Here is an 18,976-nt window from a genome sequence, read left to right as displayed (position 1 = left end):
CTCAATGAAAAATTAACCGAATCTACAGTCGTTCGTCTCCAAAAGCGATCGGTACATTACTCTGTGGAATGAAAAATTAACCGAATCTGAGCTTCTACTTTCTTAAGCTGTGCTTTGTAAAATGTTGTCAAATCTGCTACGAATAAAGGAAAAATCTTAATAAAATTTAATCAATTTAAAACATTTTTACTAAAAACATACTGTACTTTAATAAAAAACTTTTCTACTAAATAAACAACATGAACTCACCAAAGTCTCTACAATTTCTAGCATTAAAACAGTGCAACAAAGATGAATTCAACGAATTACCAAAACATTTTAAAGAACAGTTGATACTTTCCTTAAATGATACAGAATTCAAAGAACTTGTAAAGTCTTTTGCAGAAAAAACGTCTAATGGAGTGTTTTACTATCGGCAAAAAACTAAAAAAGTAAGGGATTACATATTTAATATAATTACGAAAGATATTGAAAAGAAAGTAAAAAATAAACAAACAGAGAGTTTTCATCGTTTTTTTATGACATTTTTCCCATATTATACGTTCTTTCAAGATAATCAAGACTTAATTGATGAATTTCTTAGGAATTTTTGTGAGTATCAAGATTTATCAACACAATTCATTAAAGAGCATTATAGAATTTTTCTTATAGAATATAGCCACATTTTGTGTGAAACAAAAGGTATTACTGTAGATAATATTCCATGTGATTCCTATGAAGAAAGACACCAACTATGGTTATCAAAACAGTACTATGACGTGGGGAGGGACTGCAAGTTTTAGAGTTAAGACTTTATTCTACAAAGTTAATTGTAACACAGTCTTTATCTTTAATAGTCTTCTTTCCAGTAACAATCAAGTGTAATTTTTCATTTTTGTTTAATTCTTTAATCTTTTTTTCATCCAAAACAGTCAAAAATCTGTTCGGCAAGTGTACTTTACAATCTTCCAACTCGGCAATTATTGTAAACCCGAATTTATCTTTCATTTTCTCCAAATTCATGATTTTGTACTTCTTTTTTTCTTCTAATTCATTTAACTTCTTATACTCTTTAAACTTACATTCTCCAATATCATTTAACTCTTTCAAGAACTCCATTTAAATAGAAAAAATTTAAAGACGGAAAAAATGAAATTCGCTAACCTTCACTCGAGAAGTCGGGGAGAATGTGAGTAAAACCGCATTCTTTTCAAGAGGTTCTTCGTTTAATTTCTCCAAATGTACTATAAAATCATCGAGGATTTCTGGTTCAAAATCATAAACAAATTCAACATCCAGATAATGAAAAAATACAGGTAATATCTTTTCATAATAAACGTGTGTATCGATACCTACAAACCTAATGTATTCTTTGAAAAGGAAAATAATTTTGTCAATGGTTCCAAGAGATAAGTAAAAATTTTTATTCTGTTTTCTAAATTCTGTAACAAATTTTGTTTGCTTCTTGTCTCCATATTGCAATTTTGTAAGCAGGTTATTCAAATGTGTTAATTTATTTCGAAATTTCTTAGGTTTAGGTCTTTCTAACAAAATTAAATTACAACCTCTACAAACTAAATATCTTTTATCGATAATTTCTCCTCTATTAGAACACTTGTAACAGTTGGCATTATACTCTTCCATTTAAACAAAAAGATTTTTTTATAAATGGAGATTATGGAACTAAGTCTGCCGAGATATAAATTTTTCAGCGCAAATGTTTGTGTTTACATTTCTACAACAGAGATAAATAGAAATAATTTCATTCTATTGTACAACTATTTAGGATATTATGTGTACGATTATAAAGATTATTACGGGAGAAATCGGGATTTTTCAGTGGCGAAAGAGTATATTTTTGAAATATTAGAAGGAATGAAAGAGAATAATATGAACATCATTAACTACTGAATTTCTCTAATATCGTTCTTAATCACATCATAGGCTAAAAATTTCTCAGAGACAACAACAACATAACAAATCGCGTTTGTAACAGCTTTTTGAAAATCCATATTGATAATTATATCGTTCTTTGAACCAGAAATATTTGTCAAACTCTTTGTTGTATCAATGACATAAATAGGTCTATTCGCTAAAAATTCTTTAGGATTGTAATACATTTCCTTATTATTACAGTAAACTTTCTTAAAATCTTGATACATCTGATACATGATTCTGAAAAGACCTCCTGAAATGTTTAAATTTTGTAATTCATCTGGATAATAAGAACCGTTCAATTTTACTCTGATATTTTTTACATCCAAACTATCAAACTTTGAAGGATTTTTTTCTTGATTATTCTGTCTATCTGTTTGAAAACCTATAATAACGAACTTAGGATTGAAGATATTTCTATAAATGTTTGTAATATCGAACGAATAAGTTGTTCCGGAAATACCTTTTTGTTCAATACATTGCCAATCTAGAAAATTAAACATAATGTTTTAACTTTTTGTAATTTCATCAATTAATCTAATTTTACTCGTGGTTTTATAATCAATCATTGGAACTCTAATAAAAAAATCTGTAACTGTTATTTTTCCATCAACAGGCATAACATTTCCAGTTGCAGTCTTCAGAATCGCATCATCGTCTTCTGCTCTTATAAAACTTAGATAAAATCCTCCTTTATAGATCGGAATAGTAACATTTTCAAAAAATCCTAATCCAAAATGAGATAAATTTCCAGCTGCTTCAAAAACACCAAATTTAAAATCTGATTCAAAGCCATTAGAAGTTTGAGAAATAACATCACTTTTTGAATACGAAATAGTTCCTTTAATAGTGCTTAATTGACCACAGTTTTCGACTTCTTCTATCAATTTATTGTGTTTTCTTACTTCAATCTTAGAAAATAAAAACGGTATAAAATTATCGATTAATCTAACATTATCAGTTCCAAGATATGCTTGACCATCTTGTTTTGTTAAAGTTCCAGAAATATAAAACTGGAAGTTAGACGAGCAAAAGTTATCTCCAAAATCAATATTAAACTCAGTTCTTTTATTCGGTTCATTCAAATGTTGTTTACTAATTGGATAGAAATTTTTAAACTCCGCCCTTTCAATATCACTAGCATATTTTCTGTAGTCCGCCATTTAATAAGAGAAAATTTAGAAATTTTAAACATCGTGTATCATTTTTTCATCGATCTAATGTACGTTTTTATAAGAAAAGATATAAATTTTAGTAAAATAATTAAAAAGATTAGAGTCATTTTTAATGATCTACTTCGTCATATTCAGGATTCTCTTCCTTAAATTTTGCGATCTCGGTCACATATTTCAATAAAATCTGCACAGGATAGTAACCGCTATCTATAATATTGTTCCAATCAACTGTATCTTTATTTTCATCCAAAAACTTTATACTCAAGTTTTGATAGAGACAAAGAACAGACATATGATCTTTTAATTGATAATGTATATTTTCTTGAATGAACTCTGATGATAAAGTTTGATATTTAGCAATGTTATACCAATTCAATTTGTTTACGTATAATCTCATCATATCTTCGGATAATTCATATTTTTGAGAAATGTCATCCCAATGTTCTTTTTTCAAATCTCTTTCGTGTTGCATGATAAAAAGATCGAAAGCACTGTAGTGTCCCGCCATCTCTATTTATTAGGGAAAAATTTCAAGTTTTTATAAATTGGCTCTTTTTAGCGTTACATTCAGCACATTTTCCAGAAATTCTCTTAACTCCGTTAATGTTTGCATAGTATTTTATATCGTTTGTGGCAGTTTTCCCTTTACATCTCACACAATATATGAGCGCCATTTATATAAGGAAAATTAGTCATCATAGCCGCCTAATCCATTAAATCTGATGTCGATGGCTCTAAAACTTATAACAACATCTTCTTTAAATTTATTAAAGTTTTCTTCTAATTTTTGAAATTTGACAGCATAAGAATCATTGTATTCAACAAATTTATGACCAATATTCTCAAAAGTTTTCGTAGCATCTAAACTAAACTTATCAAAAGACTCTTTAAATTTAGTAAGTTTTTCATTAATTTCACCAACATCGTCTACTGATCTTTTACTTCTTTCATCAAGTTTTTCATAGACTTCTGTTGTAAAATCTTTAACATGCTGTTTATGATTCTCATAATTTTGTTTTAGTTCATTAAACATTTTAATAGGATCTTCTAATTGAATCATTACAACAACATCAAATGGATTAATTCCTTTACTAACACCGCTAATTCTTTTTCCTTTAAAATCTAAGGCATTTTTAACATTCGGATCATGTAAATAAACAATATCGATGTTTTCTGATAATTTTAGAGGTTTTAAAATTTGTTCTTTAACAACAACATCATGTTTGTCAATACCAGGTCGAACACCGACAATTCTTTTCTTATTAGCTAAACTAACATAATTCTTTTCAACTTTGATTGCTTCAGTAATTTCATCAGCTTTTTCGATATGAGACATTAAATTGGTAAATAATTTTTTTACACCATCATCAACTTCTTTTTCCAATGTTTTTATTTTATCAGCAACTTCATTTGAACTCATGAAATTTGCAAGTTTGTTATCATATTCTGCTTTAAAATCTTCAATCTCGACAGCAAACATATCTGAATCTGGAAGGTTTTGTAATACATTTTCTAACTTGTTATCAAACTCATTTCTCAAACTATCAAAATTCAAACTATTATCTACATTTTGAATAATTTGTGTTCCAAATACGTCAAAAATATTTTGTGAATCCATATTTATTAAGCAATAATTTGTTAACAACTTCTTTAAAATCTTTACCAGTACTCAGTTCATTCAAAACAAAAACACATAAATGACCACAAATTGGGGGATCTTTATAGTCTTGAATCTGAGAATCATTGTAGTAGACGCTTGATTTTTTTAAATATTGGATCAATTCTCTCGGTGGTTTGTCCTCAATTCTTCCATACGAATCAAAATAATATGCATTCTTATCATTTTTATAATAACAAATCCAATTCGTTCCACTTCCCATAATCGAGTCTAAATTCACAATTCCACATTCAAATTTCTTAACTTTTTCAGGTAATGTATCTCTCATGAAGATTCCTCTAAAATGTTTAATATTTTTGCAGATTTCTTCCAATTCCCCGAATGTTAAAGGTTTAAATTTTTTTTTCAATGTTTGATTTCACGTAATTCAAAGTTTTTTCATCTAATCCAGATCCTGTAACATCTTCCAACTCTTTATCTAACCAATTTAAAATGTTTCGAACAATAGGAATCACATCCTTTTTAACGATTGGAGCAGCTTTACGAACATAAGGAACAACATTTTTAACAACTGGAATATTTTCTCCAAAATCTAATAAATCTTTCAAAAGTCCACCATTTTTAAGTTCTTTCAACTGATTATAAGAAAATTCTATTCTGGTTCCTTTATTGTTTTTCTTATGTTTTTCGAGTTTATTGTATTGTCTATTTGTTAAAAATATCTTATCTTCGCCATTTTTTAGTTGATCTATTTTAAATTGAATACTAACGGGTATTTTCCTCTTAAAAGCGGATTTTATTTTTTCTTTCTGATTTTTGCTGAAATTTACATTCACCTCCATTTATATAGTTAAAATTTCAAGTTCTCTTCGATTCCCATTCCTAGTTTTCTCTTCAAAAACATTGCTCCAGCTGTTGGAAGCGCAACAAATCTTTCACCTAAACTAGCATCTTTTGATAAAAATCTATCCATTGCCTTATCTTGCAAAACTTTATCTGCGATATGTCTGGAATTTGTGTCTCTATGTTTTGCATAAAAAATATCGTGTTCCATAGCAGCTTGATCTAATTTATTTATACCAGTATCTCCTCTTTTTAGTCTTTTTTCGAGTTTTGTGCCAGGCCCCAGATACTGATAAGTTGGTACGTGTAATTCAAAAGGTAAATTGTTGATAAAATCATTCAAAAATCCGCTACCTTCAATCATAGATGAACTTATTGCTGGCAAAACTCGCTTTAAATATTTAATTCCATCAGGTTTTTCAATCATTTCGTCAAGTTTGTTCGAAATAAAATCTTTAATCGCTTTCTTTTCGTTCAAAAAATTGTTGTTTCCAGCCTTTTCTTGAGCATAGATATAATTTATAATTCCATCGAGTTTTGTCAAATCGTCGATATATCTGTACTCAATCTTATTATCATTGTATTTTCTTACACCTGATCCTTCGATTCGTTTTTCCCAAATTGGTTTAATTAATTTCATATATTTTTTACCTTTACTTGACTTTGGTTTCTTAGTTGATGGATCATTATTTTTGTAAATTGAGTCAGATTCCCATAAAATTTATGTATACTTTTTCAAGTCTTCTTCAGAATATAAACCGTCTTTTGGAACATCAGTGCCTGTTAATAATCTCCATAAACCCTGAGTTCCTTCATATGTTTTTTCATTAATAATGATATCATTATGCTCAAAATTCACGGGCAAATTTCCAATCATAAAACTTTTCTTTTTTCTGTCCCAATACAAACCAAATTTATCATCCTTCGCTCTAGGAAGGAATTTTTTACCAATTTCACCAATTATTATATCCGTTGTTCCAGGACTTATTGGTTCAACTATGGTAGAGTCTTCAATGATTCGAGGTCTAAATGGTGTTGAAGATGGTAATTTTGGCAATTCAAACTCTTCTACTTCAGATTCTGGAATTGAAATATCGGCAAATTGTCGTACAACTGGAACCAAATTCATCAAATTTTGATTATCGCTTAAAACGTTTTCAATTTTACCTTCAACATTTTTAATTGCAGAAGTTACAGGTTGATTGATTTTTTGAATAAGTTCTTGTTCTTCTTCATCCATTCGAATCTGTTCTTTAAATTCTTTGATTAATTTCTTTTCGATTTGATCAAGTTTTTTCGCTTCTTCAGAAGTTACGTTCGCCATTTATTTAGGAAAATTTTGAAACGTGGAACGTAAAAACGTGAACGTGGAACGTAAAAACGTGAACGTGGAACGTAAAAACGTGAACGTGGAACGTAAAAACGTGAACGTGGAACGTAAACGTGAACGTGGAACGTAAAACGTGAACGAGAACGTGAACGAGAACGTGAACGCGAACGTGAAACACGAACGTGAAACGTAAACACGAACGTAAAACATGAACGTGAAACGTAAACACGAACGTGAAACATGAACGTGAAACATGAACGTGAACGCGAACGTGAAATACGAACGTGAAACGTAAACACGAACGTAAAACATGAACGTGAAACGTAAACACGAACGTGAAACATGAACGTGAAACATGAACGTGAACGCGAACGTGAAACACGAACGTGAAACGTAAACACGAACGTAAAACATGAACGTGGAACGTGAACAGATTTACCGTTTTTCTGTTATTTTCATAATGTAAATAAAAATTAAAGATAATATAAAAATAATTGTAACAAATATTTTATCAAGTAGATTTGTCAGACCACTGAGCAGCATTTATATTAGAAAATTTATTCAGATATTTACCATTTTTAGGCTTCAAAGTTAGATTAATAGTTAAAAATCCGTAGTCTTCCTTCCAAATTTTATCACATAACTCAATAAAGTGGTTAAAACTCATATCAGATCCCACATAATTGTTATAAATCTTTCTCGAATAGTGATCATCTTGCTTAAAAATACACAACATATTCAGGTTATTTCTTATAACTTGTTTATCAACCTTTGAAAAGCATTGGGAAAGATAGATACAAGAGATATTTTTGTGACGAGACATTACGAAATATTCCTTGATAACGTCCTGATTTTCCAAAATACAATCATCAAAAACGATTAACGAATTGGGTTTACATTCGCTTAATGGAACTATGTCCTCAGAAGCATTGTAAAAATGTGATATTTCTTTGCTTAAGTTCTTCTCAATATTTTCAAATCATTTCTTGTAATTTTTTATAGGCGTCTTGTTCTAAAGATTTACTAAAAACATACAAATTGGAATAAGGAATCAACCTATTGTAGATAAAATTCAATAATAAAGTTGTTTTTCCACATCCACTTGAACCAACAATTAACAATCTGATTGGTTGATCTTTCTTATTTTCTTCAAACGTTTGAAGTTTTATCTGATCTTTTTGCTTTAAAAATTTCTCCATTTAAATAGAAGATTTTCATCTTGAAGCAACGCTTGCGAAAATGAAGCTGTTCAAGTTGACTTCAGAAAGCTCTAAATTAGTTTTAAACTTGGAACATCCTATACACTTAGAGGAAGAATCAAATTATTTTATCGGTTTAAGCGGCTTTTATTCTGATAATTTTGTAATAAATATTAGTGAAAGTTCTCCTTATTGTATAGGATTTAGTGAGAAGAACGTAACAAAATATTATGGTTTAAACAAAGGATATTATACTTTCGATCAAATAAAAAATTCCCTTAAAAATTATCTGAAAACATTCAAACAATCAGATAAATCTTTAAACTTTGACGAAAACAAGTTTGAAATGCAAAAAAATTATCTCTCTAATAAAATTCAAATAAAATCACCAGTAAGAATAATGTTTTCAGCAATTATTGTAGATTTATTAGGGTTTGTTCAAGAAACTATTGAGCCAAATCAGATATATTTAGGAAATAAAACGCCAAAATTTAGACCGTTCGATGTAATTGAAGTGCACTGCAATCTCGTTGAACCTAGTTTTGAAAATCATACCGAACACTTACACAAAGAATCTGAAATTTTGTACACATTTTTCCCAAATGTTGCTTATGGATCAAAAATCAGTGAAAAACCGAATGAAATCGATTATATTCCAATTAGAAAAAATATGAAAAGAATTCAAAAAATCGTCTTAACTGTTCAAGACTCTGAGGGAAATTTATTAAATAATGAGAGTAAAACAACAATATATTTAAGATTGTCGAAAGAATGATGAATCAAGGGGGGAACGAATCGTTCTTACCTTCAAATTTTCAAGAAAACAACTTTTGAATGTATAAATTACAGGAGTCTATCCCATAGACCCCTTAACAATCTTCATCCTGACCCTGTTTTTATCAATGAATCTGGACTTTATACTGAAATAAAAATTACTAGTTAAATTTTATTTCTATCTAAATGGAGTCAGTTGTAGACCTACTCAATAATCAACTAAAATTCAATAACAAACATATCTTTACGATTGTTGACGAAAACAATGTGATCTGGTTTAAGGCTAAAGACGTAGCAAAAATTCTAGAATATGAAAATACTATGCAAACGATCAGAATAAACGTTGACGAAGATGATAAAAACTTCTATTTTAATCTAAATATAAGGGGGGCTATAAATAGCTTACCTTCAAACTTCCAAAATAACACTGTTTTCGTTAATGAATCTGGACTTTATTCTTTAATTTTGAGATCGCATAAACCAGAAGCGAAATTGTTTAAAAATTGGGTTACGAAAGAAGTATTACCTTCCATTAGAAAATATGGTGAGTACAAACTCAAAAACGAAAATAAGCAGTTAAAAGATGAAATAAAACAGTTACAAATTTCAGGTCAAATGAAATCCTTGAAAATAGAGAATCAAGAATTGCGAATGGAATTAATGAAGAGAGATATGATATGTAAAAATTTTGATAAGAAAAAGCACCATGTTTTTGTATTAATTAAGAAGAATCACATGTGGGAATGGCCTTATTATGTTATCAGAGCTCAGAAACGAGAAATACCAAACCGATTAAAACATCTAAAAATAAATTATCCTGAATTAGAGATTTTGTTCATTGATGACGAACCAAATTCTATCAATCTGTATAACCAAATGAAAGAATCTTTGAATATTTTATACAACGGAAATCATTTTACTACAAATATGGCAGAATCTCGACTGATTTATAGAATATCTAAATTACACGATGAAAATGTTTCTAAATTTTACTAAAAACTCTCGATTTATTATATTTTGTTTGTAAATGTTTAGCATAACTAGGTAACCATTGTAAAATCTTTTTTTCATATTCACAAGGCATTTCGTTTTTATAACTTTCGCTGAAAATTTTTTTAGCACAATCTTTGCAAAAAGCATCTTTTCTATCTTTACTATACTGCCAGTTATTAAATTCAGAAATATTTTTAATTTCTTTACAAAAGTAACACTTTTTCTCTTCTAAAGTTAATTTGTTCATTTTAACGTATAATTCCTTACAATAACAGTCTTTTCTATTCTCTTCTTGACACTTTGTACATTTCTTTTGAGACTCCATTTATATAGAACAAATTATTACACGATGAAAATGTTAAACTCTTAACTTATGATATTTGGTTTGTAAATGTTTTTGATAATTATTTAACCATTTTATAGTTCTTCCACATTCACATTGAGTATCTTCATAATATAATCTATGGTGATTCTTCTTTACACAATCTTTACAATATGAGTCTTTCTTATCTCTACTATAGTGATCACTATTAAACTCTGAAATTTTTTTAGTTTCTTTACATTTAAGACATTCTTTATCTTCCAAAGTTAATTTTTCTATTTTATCATATAATTCTTTATGATATTCCCTTTCACAATCTTTGCAATTATAATGCATTCCATCTTTCCTATTTTTATCTTTATAAAATTCATTTAAATCTTTAAATTCTTTGCACTTTGTACATTTCTTTTGATGCGCCATTTATATATAGAAAATTTATATTACAGTTTTGACTTCTTCAATTCATATTCATAAAACTTTCCGGTTATTTCTTCATTATTTAAATCTTTTATACTATAAGTTACAGGATCTGTGTTATTAATTTGATAAATCACAAAGATTTCTCTTGACCAATTGTTCTTATATTTGTTCGAAAATGTTTGTTTTTTACTAACAATTCTTACATGATCATTGACTTTAAATTTAGTTTTCGTGTGAATTTCAGGTGGAACATACTTGAAAACCGACTCTAATAACTCTTTTTCTGCATCTTTATCTACGTCTTTAGGCTTCATTTTGATTGTGCTATGAACAGTATCGTTATATTTCTTTACGATTTCTTGAAGAATATCGATCCATTTAAAGTTTTTATTAATCTCAAAAATTACTTTCATTCTCTCATTTTGAGTTCTGTTATATCTCTCTACAATACTTGATTTCTCTTCGTTTTCAGTATGATAAATCTTAATGTTGTATTTCCTCAAAACATCGTTAAATTCTTTATTTTTAAACTCTAAACCCTTATCTGTATGAAGTAGGTTAGGAGGTTTGTGATTGATCCTTATGGCATCTTTTACTATATCTTCGAAAGCTTTTGAAATATCCTTGCCGTTTTTTCTTTTGATAGCTCTTGACCAAGCATATTTTGAGAAAGTATCAATAACATTTAACATATACTTAAATCCATCATTTTGATCTGAATAGTTAGACATTATAACTAAATCTGCTGCCCATAAATCGTCAATTCCTAATGTTATAATTTTTCTCTTTTTAAACTTTTTTCGTACTGGTGCATGAATTTCTCGAGCTTCAATCTCTATCTCATCTTTAGTCTTCAATTCTTGCTTAACAGGTTTTGGATTTGGATTCTTTATAAACTTACTCTTGTTTGTCTTACATTTTGAACATTTTGCAGCAATTCTATACAATCCATTTTGAGTTTGAACGATTTTTGAATCTATATTTTTCGTTTTCTTTTTACACTTGTGACAGTGAATTAAATCATCTTCCATTTACATGTCAAAGTTTCCAAGTTTATTTAATTCGTCTAATATATCAGATTTTGCTTCATAGCCATACGGTACTGTATCGATCTTATTTTCTAGGACAATTCTCTTATCATCTTTAGCGTTCAGTGCCAGCTTGTTTATGGTAACAGTGTACAACTCATGTTTATAACTTTTGATGACTGTCATCTCCCTAAATTCTTCTTTATCTTCGAACAAACATCTCTTCAAGTTTTCGATATTTATTGTTTTATTTACAACGCTTCTCTTAATTCCTTTACACCTAACTGGGTTTTATCTAGATATTTGTACGAGTACATCTTAGACCTTAAACCACAAAATTCTTCTAAAACTTCGCTATTTAACTCATCTTTGAATTTCCCTATTACCTTCTTATTTTTAGTAGTGAAACATTCATGATCTTTTGGATAATCACTTGTATCAAAGTCATCTATATTTTCTTTAATAATTTTAAAAGGATCTCGTTTCAATTCTAGAAAATAACTGTCTGTATCCATGTAACACAGATTCAAATCTGGATCAAACTTCTTTAATTTGTTGTAATAAAACTCGTACATTAGCAATTTTGAGAGGTCGAGAACTGAAAATCCTATGTAAATCGGTTTGTTAAATTTAACCTTTTGTTTGTACATGTGACTCGCTATACAGTTGTCGTCAAAGATGTTAAAGCATTTGAAATTTGTTTTCTTAGCTTGTTTCATTGAAAATTCTTCATTTCCAAGCTTAATATCACATCTGTTTCTCACATTTTCCATAGATTTTCCAAAAACTGAGTTGTTCATCAGCTTATAAAAGTCCTTTTCAAAGTCGCTTGTAGCTTTGGTTCTCATGTTTGTGTTAAAATCAATGTATTCTTTCATAAAAGGCTTCTGATCGAATGCAATAACTCTATTCACATGTTTCAAAATCATACCTTGTTCCAAATAGAACTTCAAATTTCTCGAATGAACAACGTATTCAGTTTTATCCAGTAGAGTTGTGCAAAGTTTGTTTTTAAAATGTTCTGGAGCAAGAGGTAAATCCTTGTGATGTTCGTGTAAATTTGTTGGATATCCAAGATCGACTTCGAGAATATAGCCATAATCTTCGTCGCCAGTGAGTTCCAAAATTGTTTCTTGCCATTCTGCTGTTGTGTAAGTTTTAGGATCCATCCACTTGATTTCGTTATATGGTAAATTTTGCATGAGGCCATACCCATAAAGGTTGTTTGCATCGACGTACAACAAATAGTTTTCGGGCTTTGTCTTATCAAAATCTTTTAAATATTTGTTATTTGCTTTCACATATCGTTTAATACACTGAGAAATGCCTCCGCGAATACCTTTTTCGATCATCAAATACATATTATAATCACTAATTAATTGTAATTCTATCTTCGTTAATTTTAACATAGCATCCCATGCAAGACTGGGAGCTGTTAGATAGTGTGCTGGATCAAGCTTATAGCAATTCAAACAAATATTCCTAAAATTTTCAAAGATATCAGCGAGCAATAGAACATCTTGAATGTTATAGAGATCAGAGTAATTTCCTAGATTTTTCTCTTTTAATTTGTTCCAAACATTTAAGTAGTGTTGAAAATCTTTCTCAGATATGCTCTCATCTGTCAAAAGTGAATAGAAATCTTGAATTCTCAATTCTTCTGTGTAATCAAGTTTTTCAATACTATCGATAAATTCGTAAGGAAATATACCTTTCCCAGATAGAATTTTAAAGATTTCTTCTTCGTCATTTGGTTGTCTTTCTAGAATTGCGTTCAATATTCGTCCATCTTGTATAAAATGATTTGTATGTTTGAAGTCTTCTTTCTTTAGATTTTTCGCTAATTTTTCAATAGACGAGGCCATGAATCTAAATGTGTCCACGAAAGAGAATTTTATGAACTTTCTAGGTTTGTCACCATCAAACTCATACCCGTATCCAGAATTTACAGAATAATTTATATATTTTTCATCGGTGTTTGCAATCAAATCAACATTTCCATATTGTTTAGCCAATTCTTTTATGTACAAATGAGTATCGTAATTTGACATATTGTGGCAGAAAACGGGAATGTTTTGTGAAAATTTCAAATTCAGATTGCAACATGCATGAGCTGCGCCTCGAAACTTGCCGGTTAAATGACAATGATCTCTCACTTTATTATAACTCTTATCTTTCCAACTATCAGGAGTAAAACCATACTGAATTGACCCAACATCATAAGCAGACCATTCACAGATATGACAAACGTTTGAATTTTGATACGAAATTTCTTCTTCTTCTGTCAATTTCATAGGTTTCATGTTCTTAGAATTATATTTTTTCGCTATGTATTTCGATAATTTATTGAGTTCTTCAAACAATTTTGTCGGGACGTTTTTCAAATCTTCTTCATTTTTGGTACGATAACATATCGGTTTGTACATGCGATTGGTCACATTCGACACTAAATATAGAGTAAAACCATAAGGAATGTGCCTCTGAATCTTGGTTGTAGTCGATCTTTGTGGATTGTTCTTGCATGTCGGAATTTTTTCTAATATGCTCTCAAAGTCCATATAAATAACGTAAGGGTGAGAAAATTTCTTTTGATAATTAGTAAATTTAGTTGTTTGACCTGGAAATGGCATAATTGGCTTACAAACTTCATGATTTTTACAAATTTCTAAGTGATCTGTTAAATCTCCAGATTTGTAAAAATGGCTTAAACATCTTCTACACAAAAATTTTCTTTCTTTATGTTTAGACAACTGCGAAGAAACAAGCTTATTTAAATCGGTTATCAAAACATAATGAGATTTATCATCTTGTTTAACATACAATAAATCAATGTTTGTTTCAGCGTCATATTTTTCAGAAATTTGTAACGGAACAATGTTAATATTTTCATCAAAACTGTAGACATTGATAGACATTGTTGGATACTTATACTTGGAATTGTAGCTTCGTTTTTCAAATATTTGTATATCTTTCAGAGACATTGGATACTCAAAACCTGAAAATATTTCGTCATTCACAAATTTTTCGTATTGCTTTACACGTTCACAGTCTCTTTCTGGTTTTTCAATAGCACATCTTATTGAGTAAATAAAGCAAAAATCATCTTTATTTTTTATATTTATACAAGCTTTTTTATCTTTGATATTCTTTGGTAAATCGATGTATGATCCTGCATTCATCATTTCGTGTTTGTTAAGGCTCAAAACTAGTTGTTTACAACTTTTAAATGTCCATCCGGAACCTTTATTTGGATTATTCGTTTGTTCTCGATGTGTTAATTTATTAAATTGCTTAGTAATAAAGTCGTTTACGTCAAAGATTTCGTCTGCTTTGATAGTAAAATACATTAGACATGTTTGCGGTTCACCATTCACTAAAGTTCGTTCGTATTCACATTCCAAAGAGAGATAGCCCTTCATATTTTTAACATTTTCTTGAAATTTCTCGATTAAACTTTTAATTTCTGACCGCATAATTGAAAGATATTTGTAAATTGACATGGAATTGTCGTTCAAGTTTGTTAAAATGTATTGCTTGAAAAGACCGTGTATTGAGGATAAAACTTCTACATCAATGATATTTTCGGATTTTACTTTAAGAGTTTTATCAATTTCTTCGATCATTTCAGACTTGGTTTTATCGTTAGTACCGATAGCCAACTTTTCAGCTATTGAATGAAGTTTTTCATCATTAAATAGGTCGAGATTTTTCTTTTCAACTTTGAAATTTCTCTTTAATTCACGTAATTTCTCAATATTAAACATGTTTTCGTGATCGGCAATTTTATTTTCTCTAGCCCACTGTCTTAAATAATTTAGTTTATTATTGTAAATTTGCTTGTTTTTTTCATGACTTTTAGAATTATAATGGCGATCATAGTTTTTTCTTAAAATTTCTATTTTGCAGAACGGACATGATATTTTATCGCGCTCCATTTAGATAGAAAAATTTATTTAACTAAATGGTGCTTGTAAACCAACGATTGCGCCTCTCACGGCGTGATATCACTACGGATATGACGCAGGCGAAGCGATTATCGTGATGGTCGGTCTGTAGTAGCACACCTCGACTGTCATTGAAGATTTTTCCTTTATTCGTAGCAGATTTGACAACATTTTACAAAGCACAGCTTAAGAAAGCCTGTGTTAATTTTTCATTCCACAGAGTAATGTACCGATCGCTTTTGGAGACGAACGACTGTAGATTCGGTTAATTTTTCATTGAGATTTGCTGTGTTATTTCTCAGCTTCCTTTATGGTACATTGAACAGTATTTTACATTGCTTTTCGGTCGGCTCCGAAAGTGCGCCAGGAACCCCATATTACTATCTACTTACGAGTATATTATATAAGCTTTTACTGGCCATGGGGTTTTCAAAAATATATCAAAAAAATCAAGCGACTTAAGCAAACCAATGGAGGAGACTTATCCCCTGAACCACTGTATGTCCAATGGGTTTGGTGGTATTTATCATCACTTAATTAATTAGACACTATAGCTAAGTTATACTACAAGTACCATAAAGTCCTAATATTTATTTATTTGAAAATATTTAGGACTAAAATATATAGAATCATAAATAAGAACTACTTGACTTACAGAACATTTCCACTGCTCAAAATTTACTCGCGTTATTTCATAGTTTATAAACTACGTTGTAAACGATCATTGTATAGTTAAACAGAAAATGTTTTATGAACTCGTGGGTTTAAAATGTATAAAAGCCAAGTGAGCCCAAACGAAGTGCTCAGTGTTTGGATAACAACTGGTCAAGTGAACAATCAGAAGTCTGGAGTGGGGTCAGTTTCACCCTCTAATCCTCGTGTCACATACTTCCGCCTCACAAACCTACATTTATCTGTAACCTGCGAAAAATGGGATCAATTTATTCGAAATTTTTACATGTAGAAGAAGATAGGAAAAACAAATAAATGTTGTAACTGCTTCGTTTATTGACGAATCGAAATATGTGGATTTATGATTTTAAGCACACATTTATTATTAGTTATTAGGTCATTGAGTACTTGAAATCTCAAAATATAAAAACTTTTATGGAAACTGAAATTAAATTCTTTACAAAATAAATGTTCTGCCATGGAACTGCAAGCTGTATTTGGGATTCGATACAGCTCTACCAAAATTATCACACTGTAGTATATACATAGGATTTTAGATTTTCAAAATGTATATGAGATAATAATCAAATATGTATGACAAATATTTCTATGATTATAACAATGCACAAGGGTGTAAAAAATAAACAAAACTGTTTTGACGCGCATTCCAATTAATTACTTATATTTTTATTCAACCGGGAATGAAACTGGACTATTTTTTAACCAGTAACCAATTATGAAACATACACAATCTCTTCTGCATGTGTATATATTATACAATAATTAGTGACGACTATAAAAAAGGCCAAACAAAGGCGTGGAAAAATCATCCCGTATTTTCAAATGTTCTGGAATAAGTAAAATAACTTATTTATTACTATCGTTCATGTTTCATAAAATAACATTTGAAACTCTAATATAATAAGAAATTGAACTATAAATATATATTATTTCACGTTCTATATGAAACCTTGAAACTTTAAGTTTGAAGTCTATGCCAGTATTATCGGAGTGTGTTAGTTGAAGTGCTCTGGCCCAGGTCCAGTAACGGACTGTAACTCAACTGTGGCCTACACGCCCTTCTGTTTACAATGTCCGGATGAGTAGTTTAAACTTGAAACTATAAGTTTGAAGACTATGCCAGAATTATCTGAGTGTGTTAGTTGAAATGCTCTGGCCCAGGTCTAGTAACGGACCGTAACTCAACTGTGGCCTACTCGCCCTTCTGTTTACAATGTCCGGCCGAGTAATTTTAACTTGAAACTATAAGTTTAAAGTCTATGCCTGTGTTATCTGAGTGTGTTAGTTGAAGTGCTCTGGCCCAGGTCCAGTAACGGGCCGTAACTCAACTGTGGGATACTCGCCCTTCTGTTTACAATGTCCGGCCGAGTAGTTTAAACTTGAAACTATAAGTTTGAAGTCTATGCCTGAGTGTGTTAGTTCAAGTGCTGTGGCCCAGGTCCAGTAACGGACCGTAACTCAATTGTGGGATACTCGCCCTTCTGTTTAAAATGTCCGGCCGAGTAGTTTTAACTTGAAACTATAAGTTTGAAGTCTATGCCTGTGTTATCTGAGTGTGTTAGTTGAAGTGCTCTGGCCCAGGTCCAGTAACGGGCCGTAACTCAACTGTGGGATACTCGCCCTTCTGTTTACAATGTCCGGCCGAGTAGTTTAAACTTGAAACTATAAGTTTGAAGTCTATGCCTGAGTGTGTTAGTTGAAGTGCTGTGGCCCAGGTCCAGTAACGGACCGTAACTCAATCGTGGGATACTCGCCCTTCTGTTTACAATGTCCGGCCGAGTAGTTTAAACTTGAAACTATAAGTTTGAAGTCTATGCCTGTATTATCTGAGTGTGTTAGTTGAAGTGCTGTGGCCCAGGTCCAGGAACGGGCCGTAACTCAACTGTGGCCTACTCGCCCTTCTGTTTACAATGTCCGGCCGAGTAGTTTAAACTTGAAACTATAAGTTTGAAGTCTATGCCTGTGTTATCTGAGTGTGTTAGTTGAAGTGCTCTGGCCCAGGTCCAGTAACGGACTGTAACTCAACTGTGGCCTACACGCCCTTCTGTTTACAATGTCCGGCCGAATAGTTTAAACTTGAAACTATAAGTTTGAAGTCTATGCCTGAGTGTGTTATCTGAGTGTGTTAGTTGAAGTGCTGTGGCCCAGGTCCAGTAACGGACCGTAACTCAATTGTGGGATACTCGCCCTTCTGTTTAAAATGTCCGGCCGAGTAGTTTAAACTTGAAACTATAAGTTTGAAGTCTATGCCTGTATTATCTGAGTGTGTTAGTTGAAGTGCTGTGGCCCAGGTCCAGGAACGGGCCGTAACTCAACTGTGGCCTACTCGCCCTTCTGTTTACAATGTCCGGCCGAGTAGTTTAAACTTGAAACTATAAGTTTGAAGTCTATGCCTGTGTTATCTGAGTGTGTTAGTTGAAGTGCTCTGGCCCAGGTCCAGTAACGGACTGTAACTCAACTGTGGCCTTCTCGCCCTTCTGTTTACAATGTCCGGCCGAGTAGTTTAAACTTGAAACTATAAGTTTGAAGTCTATGCCTGTGTTATCTGAGTGTGTTAGTTGAAGTGCTGTGGCCCAGGTCCAGTAACGGGCCGTAACTCAACTGTGGCCTACTCGCCCTTCTGTTTAACAATGTCCGGCCGAGTAGTTTAAACTTGAAACTATAAGTTTGAAGTCTATGCCTGTGTTATCTGAGTGTGTTAGTTGAAGTGCTCTGGCCCAGGT

The sequence above is a fragment of the Homalodisca vitripennis genome, chromosome 1 (assembly GCF_021130785.1).
Source record: "Homalodisca vitripennis isolate AUS2020 chromosome 1, UT_GWSS_2.1, whole genome shotgun sequence".
In the NCBI taxonomy this organism is placed as follows: Eukaryota; Metazoa; Arthropoda; class Insecta; order Hemiptera; family Cicadellidae; genus Homalodisca; species Homalodisca vitripennis.
The sequence above is the reverse complement of the archived record's forward strand: the minus strand, read 5'-3'. Positions refer to the sequence as shown.